The 17312-nt window shown below is 46.7% G+C and overlaps 1 long non-coding RNA gene across 2 annotated transcripts in view; it reads right to left on the bottom strand.

The window, feature by feature from the left end:
- LOC119401433 (uncharacterized) overlaps nt 1-17312 on the bottom strand; it is a 78685-nt gene that overhangs the window by 34614 nt on the left and 26759 nt on the right. For both annotated transcript variants that reach the window (XR_007417325.1, XR_007417326.1), the window contains 2 exons: nt 6854-6883; nt 593-642 (listed from right to left, as the gene is read on the bottom strand). This is a non-coding gene — a long non-coding RNA (uncharacterized LOC119401433). The remainder of the gene's footprint in view (nt 1-592; nt 643-6853; nt 6884-17312) is intronic.

Here is a 17312-nt window from a genome sequence, read left to right as displayed (position 1 = left end):
CGATGGCTTTCACGAAGTGAAGCTGCCTAAATTCCATTATATAAACGGTTGTTTTTTTGTGCCCAAGGCTATTTCCAGTTTTGGTTAAACGCAACTTGCCCATCTCGCTTGGTCGTTCTCGACTTGCTCAACGCTCGACTTGCAATTTGCCTTGTGCACTTTCAGTTGCGCGAAATCAACCACCATAATAATTACATAACAAGAACTGCATGCATTGCTTCTTTCTTCAATTGTAGGCACATGCTCTGCTACTTGCATAACTCAACGATAATGATTTGCGTACATTTCATCATGGTTAGTATTTATCATGGTTAGTATTCGTCATGGTTAGCACCCTCACTTTCTGAGAGTTGTCCACGTCTCTTTTAAGACCAACTTAGAAGCTACCTTTCATGTGTTAAAATACTACGTAGAAGATTAGGCGACTACCTCTGTTACATATCATTTTGTCTCTCTCTCAGATGCCCTTACTCATTACCCGTATTATAAGAAGTAAATTTTAAAGAAATCGAAACATCTAATAATGAGCGCGTGCACGTGATTCATGAATCTAAGCCTTGGTTTCTATAAATCAGATAAAAACTGTACTTACGGTTCCGTCAGGGGTCTCCATGGGTACTCGTATACAGGTCGTAAAACCAACTACAAGAAGAAGTCAGGAACAAATGATCTGCGTGTCGAAGTGATCAGTTTTCGGTGCAGTTGCACGACATGGGCACGCATTTGCGTTGCGCTAGTCTGAGAGCAGACCATTAAGCAATGCGCGCTAATCCACTTTGTATATGAAAAGATTTGCGAAGTAAATTTAGGTTGATTGCTTCGCACACACACAGAAACAGATCCATGATCTGTTTCAACGAAATTTCCCGCTTCTGGAGACGTCATAGGAGCGTTCAATCTGTTTCAAGCGTTGTAGTGATAGTTAAGACTGAGAAGATGGATAGCGAACCGAGCAGATGGAGCCTGGAAGGATGCGGGCAAGTAACTCGCATCCACTAAGTATGTCGAGGTTTTAAAAAACGCCAGTCACTGTAGCGTCAAGAACAGACGAAAGGATCACAAGAAGAGTCTTTCTAATGTAGTGTGTCATTTATGGAATTTGGTTTACGCAAGCTGCAACACTACTGGCGGAGAAAAATTAAATAGGATATAGAGGATCTTCTAGGAACATGAACGGGAACGCTCAGTTGGACTTATAACGATATGAAATGAAGCTCTTAGTGCACGCGGCAACATATAGGTCCCATGCAATGGAGGTTTCGAAATGCAACGGCACTGCAAGAACAAATAGCCTGCCGTGTCGAAGCGGACAGATAGGGTCCGGCACCGATTAGAAGCGAATGCGGCTTGCGCAACTACCTCCACCTTGACCGTGCATACATGGCAGGGCCAGCGCCGAAGAATTAGAGTGGAACACGTATCTCAAGTTTCTTCACAGCCCTACTGCGTTGGGCCCACACGTCGGCGCGAAGGGGACGTCGAGAAAGCAGACACGCAGCTCGCGTGCTCACTTGTTTTGTTTGATTATAGTTTGAACTCACATGAAGCCGCATAGGTGAGGCGGACGACGTTGCCGCTCAGCTCGCGTGTTCACGTAATTTTCAGTCTTCCGGAACTGGCACGACTTTGAAACATGAACATTTGAGGTTTCCGCCTTAGATACGCGGAGTAGCTACTCACATCTGCTATCCCCTGTAAGCTCTCACTCCGCAATTACACCAACAAACCATCACCGCCACAGCCGCCGCTGGTGTTATATGCGGCGTACGCGCCGTCTTTCTGTATTCGCGCAGAGCAGGGCATGGGCAGGGCATCCAGAAAAGCTATACGATGTAGACCAGGGGTCTCAATCACACGGTCCGCGAGCAACATGCGGCGAGAGAACCTTTCGGCAGCGGCCCGCCCGCACATGACTGTGCTCGTTCTATCGTTGTTTTCTTGGTAAGTATGTTCATGAGCTACACAGACATAATTGGCCTCAAGCATTCTTTCTATTAGAAACCGATGTGGTCACCATGTGTCGAAACAAAGCCGTGGAACAAAAACTATATGTTTCAGATTCGGCGTAAAGATTTCTGTCATTCTGCAGATCACTGTCGAGATTTCTCGAATTCTTGTTCTACACCCCTTTCTGAAATCGCCGCGGCGGCTGCATTTTCGATGGAGGCGGAAATGTCTGAGGCCCGTGTACTTAGATTTAGGTGCACGTTAAAGAACCCCAGGTGGTCGAAATTTCCGGAGCCCTCCACTACGGCGTCTCTCATAATCATATCGTGCTTTTGGGACGTTAAACCCCAGATATTACTATTTTTTCTGAAATCGCCGATATATGAGATATGAAAAAGGATTTTTTTAAATGGCAATGTTAGCAGAAATCTTCTTCAAGCTCCCCCGCACGACTCTCCGTCCTACAAAGTTTCTCTCTGCCCGAGCCCTTCCTAGACTGCACTTAGGGACTGCGACCAGCTGGCTGTGGTGAGTTGGAGGCTCCTAATCTAAACGGATGCGGAAATTTTAGGTCTGCAAACTCGTATTTGTAGAAAAATTTACGAATTTTTTTTCTAGCGAAGTTTCTAAATAGGTATACATTTGGGTTGTGGCGGTCGCACGTAAAAAACCAGGTGGTGGTGAGGGAACAGAAATGCGGCCCTCGAATGTGCGCCGCTCATATGCTTATTTCTATGTGTCATTTTGAAATAATTGATTTTCTGTCAATGGAGCGCTTGTCGGCGACCAGCCGTTTCGTATACACCTATGTGATCTTTTATAGAGTTGACTTGTCATTTCGCAATGCCACGTTTCCTTGTTGCCTGGATATAAACGCATGACCACAACACAGGGCAAGGTATAAACTAAAGTCACTGTAACGCAAAAAGTGCCGCATTCGTTTTCTTTTAGCCGCCGCGCCCTGTTGGCGGCTTCGCCACATAAATGGCCCAGCTCGCACGCCTCGCTAGTGTCTCCCGGTCGCCGGCTCACGGCGCTTTGGGGGGCGATTGTTTTTATAGCCTCAGGTACATTACGACATGCCGTATTGCTTTGACAATTCATCGAAAGCCTGTTGAGGCATCGAAGAATGCCTGGGTACTGCGCTTTTGGTTGCAGAAACGGGCGAAAAGCGGGGAATACGACGGGAAAATTTGTTCCCATGACCAGCGCCTTCCTTACTGATACCGTCTTTGTGAGGTAAGCGTTTCATTCAGAATTCGCGAATGTTGTTTCGGGGAATTTTGGCCTGTCTTCTGCACTCAGAGTGCATCTTGTTTTGCACGGTTGCCGCCAAAAGTTCATGCATAATAACATTGCAGGGCAGCTCTTATGTTTGGCGTAAAATTGACGCCTTTGATCTCGCATATAACGATCAGCGCGCCATGAAAACTGACTGCTACAGATTGGTATTGCGTGACGTGACAGTATGACGAACATAAATATCAGGTGGTAACATGAAAATAATGGCACGCATGTCATGTAGGGCGTGATTTACATGCCATGCTCATGCTGCTCTTGCGGCCGGTTCGCTGGCTTCATATGCACCAAAATCAATATTGAGTGACGTGGGTGTATGGAGAAGATAAATACCAGGCGGTAACATGAAAATAACGCACGCATGTCATGTAAGGCATGAGTTACATGTTACCACCTGTCACTAACATTCGCCATACAGAAATATCTCGCCATATTATTTTTGGTATATATGCATTTCATTAAACGACCGCGAGCGCCCGGAGACCATGTCATGTAAATATTGTTTTACACGGCATGCCTCTCATGATTTGCATGTTATAACCAGTAAATTATCGTCGTCGCACACTCTTGTCAAGCCATACTAATTTTGGTGTGTATCAAGCTAGCGAAGCGACCGAGAGCGCACAATGAGCGTGGCATAGAAATCATGCCGTGCATGGCATGTATATCGTTATTTTCATGTTATCACCTGCAAGTTATATTCTTCATACAGTCATGTTATGCCATAACAAATTTGGTGTACATCCCATTAACGAAACGGCCAGGAGAGCCAAAGTCGTGGGCGGCTACATAGATAGATAGATAGATAGATAGATAGATAGATAGATAGATAGATAGATAGATAGATAGATAGATAGATAGATAGATAGATAGATAGATAGATAGATAGATAGATAGATAGATAGATAGATAGATAGATAGATAGATAGATAGATAGATAGATAGATAGATAGATAGATAGATAGATAGATAGATAGATAGATAGATAGATAGATAGATAGATAGATAGATAGATAGATAGATAGATAGATAGATAGATAGATAGATAGATAGATAGATAGATAGATAGATAGATAGATAGATAGATAGATAGATAGATAGATAGATAGATAGATAGATAGATAGATAGATAGATAGATAGATAGATAGATAGATAGATAGATAGATAGATAGATAGATAGATAGATAGATAGATAGATAGATAGATAGATAGATAGATAGATAGATAGATACCTTCCAAGTCGCACAATTTTGCTAAGAAGTGCTTCGCATTTAATAAATGCTGGCAGCCGAGCGCGTAAATGCCGCGCAGTTGGCATTTCTTTACCGCGTTAGTACGCGTGCAGGCTTGCTCAATAGGCAAGCTAAACTGCCGGTATTTCTTTCCTAATCATTTAGAGAAAACGGTATGCTTCGTTGGGCTGCAAAAGCGCACGCAATGCGTAAAACATGCGTTACTCCGCGAGAAATGAACACCGCGCCGCCGCCGCTTCGGCCGCGCTGAACCAAATATGGCGGCGGCCAGGGCGGCCGAGGTACTTTTAGCACAAGCTGCCTACGCGCGTCCTCACACCACAACCGCAACCAATCAGAACTTTTTCACTTGCTTCTGGGATAAAAAACCGCAGACAGAAACAATTATAGAAATTTAAAAAAATGAAGTTGGTATTAGACACGCGAGTTGGGCTAGCTGGTGCGAATTGGCTTCGGACAAATAGTTTGCGCAAAAAAGGACAACAGAAAAGGTGAAGACAACAAAGAGCAGGTGGTGCTAGACTTCAACTGAGGATTTACTCGGAGACAACGTGTAGACAACAAGATAGGTAGGGAGCTGGCACCATGGAAAACATCACTCTAAAGATGTCCGCTTAATATCACCACTAATATTTTCAACTCCTGGCATACCGACGCAACCTCCTCGTGTCGCATCTAAGCTAACAGTTCCATGGGTCTCACCAAAAATGAATGCCCATAGCTTGAAAGAAATGTGTGCATGGAACTGTTAGACTAGATGTGGCACAGCAGGTTGCGGAGGCATACGAAGAGTTAAAAAAATTTGCGGTGTTTATGAGCGGGCGCTTTCACAGTGATATTTCCCCATGTTGCGAAGCTTCCTGCACATATTATGAGTATTATGCTATTTTTCTGCGAGTCATTCCTCATGTGATATTTAGCACAGCATCCTGTTCATCATCTTGTTCGTTGTCTTTTTTTGCGCAATAAGCTATGTCTCAAGTCAAAACAGTTTGGTCAAGCATGCACAAGCCAAGTTTCACTTGCCACTATTTTCTAGATCAGAGAAGAGCTCCTATCTCCTTTATCTATCCGGTCAACCGCGAAGCAAACTCCTGCTGTGCTAGGGTGGTACATGTGTAATCCGCCTGCGGACAATTTCTGAGAGGGCTTGGTGGCGCTAATTTAACATCAGGCTAGCGCGAAGACGTTGAGCATGAACATATTACTCATCATTTAGGAATTACGATATTTGTGCTTGCTGCTACAATGCACCGCTTATTGTCCTCGCGTTTGAGTAAGCAGGTGAGTGTAGACCATTTTCATTCATACGCGACCTTGAGGTGGCCATTGTGACAGTATATTTTTTTTAGTATGCGTGCCTCATAACAACATATTCCTGACTCATACCCCCATGCGCGCATCTTTAATCATGACATAGCAGGCGAGTATGGCATCTTACTCATGTCAGAAACGATAGTTCATCTTCCCCATAAAAATCCCAGATGATTCACCTCCTAGTACGAAAGGTTGACCTTGCCTATTGTGGGGGTTCTGCTGCTACTTTAGGTGGTTCTAAATGTCTCAATACACAGACTGTATAAAGAGGGCAAGCCCTAGTATCGCGTACTAATTACTTTTGTCACTTAACCTCCTATATTTAAAAATATCCAACTAAACTTATTCTCCGACAATATCTATCATGAACGTTAACTAAAGCCACGCTTTTGTATAATAATATTTTTTAATTAATTTATCTATTTATTGCACCCTCAGGGCCCGAAGGCATAACAGAGGGGTGCGGCGATACATAAAGAATAAAATAAACAGCAAATCATAAAGGAACCAAAAAAGTAACAGTACAAAGTGGCTGGCGAAAACTCAGAACAAGGCAAAAAGAAAAGGAAAAAATAGCAGTGGGAATACACGAGAACAATTTTGATAATAAGAGGAAAAAATTATACAAAACAAGCGTAAATATATTCACAAGATAGCAACTCTTTTGCGAAACATATTAATATCTGCTATGTCAGCAATGTCATGGGGAAGGGAATTCCTACTGACACAAGTTCTGGGTACGAATGAGTCATGAAAACATTTAGTGTGACAAGATGGAATCCAAACTTGATTGCGGTGATCGATGCGAGCTGATATGTACGAGGGCCTTGTGAGTAATTTCTCGGAGTTTTTTTTTACCTAAACCGGAAACCGTTAGGGAAAGCGAAAGTTACGCGTGAACAGCAAAAGTACCGCACTTTGTTCGAGCCACAAGAACAAATTAGCTGTCCTTAATAAAATTATAGCCTTTCTGTTTCCTTACTAACTAGAGTTCAACAGCGTGCTAATTGAAATAGCAAAATAGCGCCCTCCTTACCTGATACGTCCCCATGTCCGCGAGAGTGAACTGAAATTAAGAGAAGTATTTTTACTATATGAGATACTGCTTCATTAAAAACATTACTACAACCTTATAAACAAGTATGAAGAACAAGAAAGACGCAAAAAACAAAAAAGCGTACCGATCGGTAGTACCATAAATATCAATTGTGATTTATCTACATCGAGGAAAAGCGCCGTCTACAGTTTTCATTCATGCCACACCAAACTAATATTGATTGCTACACGGCGGTCATGAAATGAAGCTGTTTGTGCTAACAGATGTTGCGCGACATTTTTCCGCAATTGTGCGTGCATGTGAGCTCATCATTTTCCCCCGTCACCGAGCATGCACCGCTGTTTCATTGAATAGAGCATTAGAAAGTCGAAGGGTCCCTTGTGTATTCGCTTATAGACGAACTAAAAGCCAAATGTATGTCCTTTTTTTAATGTCTCAGTCTATTGCATCGCTCCCCGCAGGTTTTATGCACCTCACACATTGTCGCAGTGCTACCGAGATCATTTCACTTTTGACCAAGCGATGAACGAAAGTGCACGCCGTCACAAGACTTCGTGATGACTACAGATGTTTTGACATGGTGACCTCAGCCAAACGCCGGCGTGTGACATCACTGATGGTGTCACGTGGCTTTTAGGTTATGTGGCTTTGGTACGCCGACAGGCAAACATTCTTTCTCTTGAGCACCGTGTGAGATTTTTGACTATTATTTCTATTTTTCATCCTTAGTGTTAATGCCGCTGCCTACAGACTCGCAAAGTATGATAAGCTCTCGCAAAAATTTCAAAAGCATGTTGACTCATAAGGCATGTAACGCTTTCGCCAGAATAAACGTAGGAATAACAAAGCCGGATGTGAAACTGTAGTCGACGTAGTCAAAACGTCGGAGTCAAACGGGGTCATATACGTTAGCCTAAGAACACTGGAAGGCGACAACCATCATCTGCTCTCTCTTACGCGATTGCATTGATCCTTGCCTTGCCGCTGACTCATTCTTTACCTCAAATGGTTTTGCGCTGACTACGCGATCCGAACACCCCTGCCCAAGCGATGATGTTTTGTGATGACGCATTTATATGGTCTTCTTCTGCTGATCGTACGTCTTCCGAAGACGTAGAATCAGCAATGAGTAAGGTAAAGACACAGTATACTGTACTGATGGGTGACTTTAATGCAAAGGTAGGCAAGAAGTAGGCTGGAGATCACGCACTTGGGGAATATGGCATCGGCTCTAGAAACGCCAGAGGGGAGTTACTAGTAGAGTTCGCAGAACGCACTAATTTACGGATCTTGAATACCTTCTACAGAAAACGGGCTACTCGTATGTGGATGTGGATGAGTCCTAATGGCGAAACTAAAAAGGAAATACGAGAGTTGCTTATATAGCCACGGGAATCTACGGAGGCGTGCTAAGCGCTGGTCGCGTGACATTCGTAGGGAAGTACAGCGCTACTGTTCGGTTCAGTCATCTGCAAATGTACCTATATCTAAAAGTACAATTGTAGTTAACTGATATATAACGTAGGCGTGTGCTTAGCACCAACAATAGCAAAAAAGTATGCTTAACTGTGCTTCGAGCAAAGGGGCTCGACGAACCTCATGCTATAACGATTTGCCCATATGGACAGCATTCCCTGACTAATCCCGCTCAGCTACCCGTAAACCGAATTGTAGCACAATTCCAAGACGAGGTCAATCGGATTACGTGAATGGTCCAGTAAAATTATATTGCATGTGGTAAAGATGTTTTTACTATAGCCACCACTGTGCAAACTGCTCGAGTTGTGTTCGAGAGGTCATACTGTAATAGCAATTGGTAAATTCTACCCAGGAGTACCAGGTCGAGGAGAAAAAAAATTACTAAGAAATTGGCAAAAATTGCCAAAATGTAGAAAATACACCCACGAGCAGCGAAAGCAGCCAATAGTAGCCACGAATGTGTAAAAAAACCGATGTTTTATTTGACGACTACATTTGAGAGCAATACAACGGAAATGTGAATATTGCTGGGCCTAAAGAATAAATAGTTGGTTGCAGCCATCCTTTATTGCACCGTGACGAAATTTCTCCTGCAGTTGCGGAAATGACACTCTCTTCTGCCGTCTTGCGTGAGTTTGGTGAGAACAAAAATGGGCATTGCACGAATGTGCTGAAAATTACAGCTCCTGGGACTGGAACATAAATTGTAGTAACTTTTGTAACAATTCCTCCTGTCATTGCGCAGTTCAGGATTTAATAATCCCGAAATGTAGCCCGTACCTAATTCTAAGAAATAACACACGACTTTCGTCGGAAATGCGATTCCTTATCTCGATGAGTTCAAAGCATCCTGGATGCAGATCGCTTTCAATTGCCGTCTTCACTTTCAACGAAGGTTTAAGGTCGCTTTCAGCAATACGTCGTCAACATAGGAAAGCGCCATTGAACAGTTTTACTCCGACTCGCAGCTGCGTATAACGAAGACGTTTCTTTTGCATGATGGGAAGCGTGAAGTTCAACTTTGGGCGCTGGAAACACGCCTTCGTCCTAACGCTGTAGCAACGCATACTCGAACGCCAGTGGCGGTTAGGTCTCAACGTATTAACAGTTTTGTTCAAATTGTGGGAACGAGACACTAGGCAAAAGAAGCCAGGAAGCCAGCGTTCTTTCTCCCCCAACCGATATAAGAACTAGTAGCCTAATCGGTGCCACATAGCCAAACTTGGCAACTCTGACCTGGAGTGACCCCAGAGAATTTGTTCATATTGGGACCAAAATGGTGCTTTTGAGAAAACGTAGGCTAAAGTGTGGGTTTCTGATAAGTCGAAAGAAAATATTTCTGCTGCGTTATCTTCACAATTATAATCGACGGAATGCCTTTGGAAAACCTTTTATCCTTCTTATCTTGTTCTCGGAACAGGTCTAACGCTTGAATTTCTTATCTTGTCGTGCTCCATCGTCGTTAGCTTAGTGTCAAAAAACACTTCTTGTCTGTAAGTAAAGACCGCATTTTAACCACAAGCTGAAAATCTTACATGTACCCAGCTTATGGGTACACCCCTGTCGTCTGTTCGGACAAAGCGAGTCTTTGGGTGCACCCAGGGAATATGGACATATCCAGGGAGTCTTCGCTGAAAAGGTGCACAAAAGAGAGGCACTTCATTAGGCGCGTCAGCGTGGTTTCCGAAGGTCTCATTTTGTTGGCATATTTTGCGGCCATCGATGCTTAGGCGGGCTAAAAAAAACTGCGCAATTTGCACTGAGTCACACAAAAATTGTAAAGTATTGGTACCAATGGAACTGATTTGCTCCCGCAATATTGCCAATGAGCTATAAGAAAATTAGTTATATTTTGGCAGGTATTTGCCTATCATGAAGTATGAGCTTTGTGGGGAACCATCGATAATCACCAGATCACCACCCTCGCCCATGTCAGCACCGCCGGTGACAAAACACAGCAGCGATGGTCACTGTGCATGCGCCCGGATGCAGACAAGCTTCATGAGCGGGAACGGCGAGCGGTCAAGGGGGAGTGGCCGACGAAATGCCGTGAGATGCGCGTGTATGCGCGGCGTGCGGTCCGTTGGGGCCAAGGTTAGCGGAACCGGCGCGGAAATTGTGCGTCGATCTTGGTCGTGTGCTCGTTATTGTGTATTGCCCATGCCGCCTTAACGTTGAAGTTTTTACTAATAAATATTTTTAGTGAACATGTGAGTGTCCCTTCTCTGGAATAGACGGCGGATCCCACAACTGGCGCCCAACGTGAAATCGGCCCTGTCTATTGCAAGCAAGAATGGAGGCCGCACTGCAAGAACTGCTGGAGACCATGGAGCACCTCGACGTAGCTTCCGCAGTGTTCAGCGCGGCGAGGAGACACACCGAGTCCGCTGACTACCTTGCAGCGAGGGGCGTGGCGATCCCGACCATCGGCGGTGGGTGAGGGCTGGTGCCAGCATTTGGGCAGCTGTGCACACCAGGCCGGAAAACGAAGAGCTCAGGGCTGGGACGCTCAACGACGGGGAAGAGCGCGAGGCCGAGTGCGGCCAGCAGCAAGGCATGATTGAAGCCGCTCACGAAGGCAATGGCGAATGGGCCGGCCGCGACGGTGAGGCCGCCGAAAGGAAATCCGAAGAAGATTCGGCGGCCGGAGGGAACGGAGCTGTCACCGAAGAGGCTGAGACGGCCTTCGTCATGCAGGCAGACGACAACGTCGACTTGAACACGGTCGTGGCCACGACGACGGAGTAGGACAGAGCCGCCGCGCCAGAGAGCGTTGAGACGTCGACACCTGCCACGGGTGCCGACACTGACCCCCCATAAGATGCCGACTCGAGCCCGGACGGCAGACAAGGCCAAGGCTCTCGTGAAGACGCGGTGCCTCCGGTCGGTCAACGGATGGCGCTGAATTACGAGCCCGAGAACGACGTCAAAGACGGCAGTGACGCAGAGGACGAACAGATACGTCGGTTCCAGTCGAAGATGGTGGCGGTAACACAGTGACCACGAGAATGGCTGCAGCAGCAACTGTGGTGGAGGTAAAGAAGGATGCCGCCGAAGGCGGCAATGGCATGGCTAAAAGGGCCGCGTCGCCAGCGACAAGGGGAGCCGCGAGGCCCAACGCAGCAATGCGAGGCCAAACGCGAAGCCCAACGCAGCAGCGGACATGCGCAACCTGTGGGGCAGTGGGCTGGCCAATGCCAAGGAAGCAGCCCACGCCAAGGCGCTGTTTAGCAAACAGGCAAGGTGGTGTCTGCCAAGTTCGCCACTATCGACAACGCACCCAGTTTCGACTTCAGAACAGTGAGCACCGCCGAGGAAGCGGACACTACATTCAGTGGTGGCACTGCACCGATGTGAGCGCACAGATGCTCTTCATCGAGCGCACGAAGCACGAGACCAGTGGTGCCCTGCTCGAGCCACAGCCTAAGATGGAGGCCGGAGCTGCTGCGTGGGCAACAGCCAAAATCAAGGACGTCGTCAAGGGAAGCGGTGACGCGACGCCTTTTTTGGAGAGGGGCAATGTGTCGGGAACCCTCGATAATCACCAGATCACCACCCTCGCCCACGTCAGCACCGGCAGTGACAAGACACAGCAGCGAGGGCCACTGTGCATACGCTCCGATGCAGACAAGCTGCATAATCGGGCATGACCGAGCGGTCAAGGGGGAGTTGCCGGTGAACTGTCGTGAGGTACGCATGCTTGTGCGACGTGTGGTCCGCCTGGGCCAGGGTTAGCTGGACCGGCGCGGAAGGGTTCTTGGAAGTTTGCTTTTATGTATTTTCATCTGTTGCCCTAACCGTTTTAAACCTTTACATATAAATGTTTTTTTAGTTACATCGACGAGCGCCCTAATTTTATTGGAGTGGACGGGGAACCCCAAAGCTTGTAGACAGCATAGTTTGTTAGCGCATCCGTCAAAGTTGTTGCACGGCCGCTGCATGGTTCATATTTAATAGTAAATTGTCATATCTAAGAACAAGAGAGCCAGCATTTGAATGTGCTACGAGAACACTTCTCCTTCAATGTTTCTGACATTTCAGTGTGAATGTTCTTTGTAGACTTTTCCCGGAGAAACAGAAGCTTTGTGACGCGTCGTGACTAAACTAACAAGAAACCAGCTTACACATCTGCCATCTCACGTTGTATTTGAAATTGAAACTAGTTATGGAAACCAGACACGTGTCATACTTGCACAATTACACAACAAAGTATCAAGCTTTCATATGGTTCTACTTTTAAGTTTTAATTCTTTGAGAGGGCTGACAAATACAAGAACGTTTCTACACCCCCCGATATTTGTTTATCTTTATCGCTCTTCCTATCCTTCGTTTCCAATTCTTCCCTTCACATACGAGGGTTGTACCAAGAGTAAGGTTCCCACTGAGCTACAGCCTCGACGGAAGGTGCTTAGCTAAATCCCACAACAGTGCCGTGTACAGTGGTTGCCCCTCTTTCGAACCCGCTTGTCCGCGATTCGCTACGTCGCTCAGTGTTCGCTTGGCAGCCGACAGAGATGGAAGTGTACCGCCGCTCCCGCTAAGTGCGAGGTTCGAGCAGTAATCCGTTTTCTGCACGGAAGGAACTTAACGCCCGTGGATATTCATCGACAACTGACAGAGGTTATAGTGCATAGTGCACGTCAGTTCAGTACGTCCGCAAATGATGCAGGGTTTTCGCTGAGGGTCGCACGGATATCCACGATGAAGAACGGAGTGGAAGACCGCCGTTTGCGGATGCGATGGTCCAGTAGATCAGCAGTGAGCTGCTCAAAGATCAGAGCGGTACTGTCCGTGAACTTTTTGAACGCATTCCTGAAGCTTCCCACGGCACAAGTGAAAGAACTTCAACAGAAACGTTGAGTTATCGCAAGGTGTGTGCTCGCTGGGTCCGCGGGATGCTGACTGACGGACACAAGGAGCAACGCATTGACTGTGCTCTCAAGTTTCTTCAAAAATGTGAGGGCAGATGCAACAAGGAGAAGTTGTTGGACTCTATCGTTACGGGAGATAAAATGTGGGGGTTTAATTACACCCCCGAAACAAAACAACAGTCTCGTCAGGGAAACACTGACCAAACTCAGGCGAGCAATCCAGAATGGCTGGAGCGGACGACTGGCGGAGGGAGTAGTGCTTCTTCGCCACAACGCTCGACCCCAAATCGCTCGTCAAACGCAGGAGCTTTTGAAGAAATTTGGGTGGACTGTTATGCCCAATCCCCCGTACAGCCCGGACTTAGCCCCCAGCGATTATCGCCTCTTCCCCAAGGTAAAGGAACACTTAGGTGGCAAACGCTTCAAGAGCGACGATGAAGTTCGAGCAGTGGTCACACGCTTCCTCAGGGTTGGCGGGAGACTTCTTCGATTTAAGAATGCAAAAACTGGAGCACCGTCTTCTAAAGTGTGTCGAAAAAATGGAGACTATGTAGAAAATATACAAAAGTGTAAGCGTTTCAACGATGTATAAATTGTAACAACAAACAATGTTTTGGTGTTGTAAGAAGTATGAAAACCTTACTTTTCGTACAACCCTCGTATATCTCTCTATCCCTCCCATCCGCAATCTGTCTTCCATTGTGCAAATACAGCACATTTTTAAAGACGATAGTCTTTCTTGGGGAACTTAAACGCAGAAATTTTGGTCTGTCTTTCTGTCTGTCTGTCTTTCTGTTTGTCGGCACGTCCCTCGATTCAGCCTCTCGGCCAAAGTTGAACCACTTGCCCAAGGGCCAGCCGTCTTGAACTGGTACGGCTGTTCATACTTGTGAACGTTGTCGATCAAAAAGTAAATATCATGCATATCTGAGGTGCAACATCACTAGGTAAGTATTATGTGGCGTGTTCCTTTAATAGAAAATGCATACATACGTAATTTTAAGGACCCTAGTTTTTTAAGCTGCGCTGAAAATGCATAAGAATGGAAGCTTGAGCGAGTTGGTATGCGTTCATCTTTGTTGAAACAGCGCTCACTAGACGACGACGAAGTAAAAGAAGACACAGGACAGGCGCTGCCTGTCCTGTGCCTTCTTTTACTTCGTCGTCGTCTAGTGAGCGCTGTTTCAACAAAGCTGAAAATGCGACTGCGCTGAAATTTGCCTTCCTCCGTGCCCTTCGCGCGAGCTCACTGTTGTGTTTCGGTTTCGGTTCTGTATTGCACTGTACGAATGCCATGGGTTGGTGTTGAAAAACTTTAGTTTTGAGAAGGCCAAGAAGGTGAAAAAAAATATTTAAAAAATGAAAAAGCAGCGTTGTGGGCGGCCTTCAGGCTGCCGGTTGTGGGCGCCGCTCTGGCGTTCCTGTTGTACCCAGGCGACGTGTAAATAAAAGAGTGCGTGGAGAGTACTCGTTGAGTGCGGACGTTTCTCTGCAAAGGTCTTCACCTGCTGCTGCGCCGGGACTACCAGCACGCAACACAGCACTCATGTTTCCCGACGTATTGCCAGATGGCGTCCATATCTCACACAGCGCCTCTTCTATCGTCTTTACACGACATTTGCAGCGAAGCACGCAGATACGCGGCCAATTTTTTATGGGTGTCATTTCCTCTAAGAAATGGAAATGTGCCATAAGCGATTGTACGGCCGGACAATAGACCATTTTCAAGCACACGAGCGCCACCAGCGGACGCGCAAGCGCTCATGGGAAAAGTGTGTACGCCGCAGCAGCCGCCGCGACGAGCGCGCGGGCCTCGCGCTGTCGCTTTGCGCTTGCGCCGTGCCAGGACATCTTAGACGCAGTGAATTTGGCAAGGTGCAACATGTGACTGCGCAATTCAATCACGAACTTCAGTGTTTAGCTGCGACGGCCTCTCGACGATTTCCATCTGTCCCACTGTTGGACTAGAGCTGTGCACGGGCCGTATTTCCGAGCCCGAGCCCGGCCCGGGCCCGCTGACTTTGTCGAAGGCCCGCCCGAGCCCGACGGCAAAGGGCTGCGAGCCCGCCCGGCCCGGCCCGACGTACGAAAACACCATCCCGGGCCCGGCCCGGCCCGGCCCGGCTTTTTGAAGGTTCGCTGCGGGCCGTTCGCGCGATGTATCGCGTGTTCGAAATCGCGCGATCGCTCAGTTTTTTCACATTTGGAAACCGTCGCTCATCACCCGGAAGTCACAAAACACCCGAACCGGATGTACATCAGCGACGTACTAAGCACATCAGCTGTACACCAACAAATAACGTAATAATTATGCACGTGCATATAAAAAATACTGAGAGACAATGGTAAACGTTTTACGTACCAACATGCAACAAATATTTTATTTTCATTGCATACCTGTGACAGCGCGGCACTTTTGCTATACATGTAGACGGCCTCATGCCAGCAACAACGTGTATGGGGTATGCTCATGCAAGCGTAAGCGCGTCAGCTTACACGAAGGCGATCAACGTCGGGTCGCTCGTCGCTGTCGCGTGCATTTTCACTCATATGGGATTTGGCCTTAAATCTAACGCGAACAGTCGCGTGGCGCCGTCACTAGCTCAGGTGGTGTTACTTCTCTGTTTATCGGAGTGCAACAGAGGCAGTGCTTTACCTGCTCCCCTTTTGTTTAAGGTAGCGAATGAAAAAGTAAAGCGGTAAAGGGCGGTCGCGGAAAAGGCGCTGCATGCGTGCTAGAAATCAATGCCCGCTCATTCTCTATATTTCGGGCTTGAGTCGGGCTTTGCGCCGGGCCCGAGCCCGGTCCGATAAAACTGCAAGTAGCCCGAGCCCGGCCCGGGCCCGAGGTGAAAATACGTCGGCCCGCCCGAGCCCGGCCCACGGGCCGGGTCGGGCTCGGGCTTTCGGGCTACCCGGAGCCCGTGCACACCTCTATGTTGGACCAGCTGAGCGGCTCAGAAGCGGCACCTTTTACTTATTATTTTCTTTTGCGCCGGTGCGCCTTACGGCATAAATGAAAAAAAAAACACAACTCTGTTGCGTGTGAAGTGTAGGAGCGGTGTGTGATTCGCAGATGCATTTAATTAGAATCAGCGTCTATCGACATCGTGTAGTCGGCATTTGAAGAAATGAGATACATTCACTGCGTCGCTCGCTCCATATATGTAAAGAACGATAACTGCCTACTAACCTTCGTTGGTACTATAACTACAGGTTGGAATAATACTTAGAACAAAGAAAGAAAACAGCAGTACAAGGAAGAAAACGCACAAACCATCTAGCACTAACCCACAACTGAAAGTTCATTAAAAAAAAGCATATATACAAACATGGAGGTGCATTGCGCATGCCATAATGAGGCAGAAATAGTCAAAGAACCAAGGCGCGTGTTCACGGTCGATTAATAAAGTTGAATTCCTTGTGTTTTAATGACTGAGATGGCTGACTGACACATCGTATCGCGTTATTTGTGACATGATATGCCTCCAAATTTCTCGCGTTGTCTGATTAGGTTGATGGTACAAAATTACTGTGCTTTCGAAGATGCGATTACATTTGCATAACTGACATAGCGATGTAAGATGACACGGCTCCATTAAATGAATTTCGACGCTCGCTGAGGCGCATGTTAATACATCGACCAGTCTGGCCAATGTACATGTGGACACAAGAAAGAGAAATTTGTGGTGAACTCCTACACAATTGACGAAACAATTGGCATGCCTCTGACCGCATTTTTCTTTGCCCCCTGCAGAACCCTGGCGACATTAATGCGACTAAGCTTATTTGGGGCGGCAAACACAACCTTCACCCCCACATCGCTTCCCTAAATTTTTCAGGCCATGCGACTTCTTATAAATATGTGGAATAACTGCAATATTTCTAGTTTCTTCATTATTCACGGATGGAAGACGTCCGTATTAATCTTTCTTTGCCATGAGAACCGATTTTCGGAAACCGATGCAACAATACGCAGGATATCCCGCCTCTTTAAGGCGATCACTTTGCAGCTGGAAACTATTGCTCATCTTATGTGCGCAAGTTTTTTTCCAATGCCGTGCGTAACCATGACATCACGACTCCTC

This window comes from Rhipicephalus sanguineus, chromosome 8 (genome assembly GCF_013339695.2).
Source record: "Rhipicephalus sanguineus isolate Rsan-2018 chromosome 8, BIME_Rsan_1.4, whole genome shotgun sequence".
NCBI lineage: Eukaryota > Metazoa > Arthropoda > Arachnida > Ixodida > Ixodidae > Rhipicephalus > Rhipicephalus sanguineus.
The sequence above is the reverse complement of the archived record's forward strand: the minus strand, read 5'-3'. Positions and strand labels throughout refer to the sequence as shown.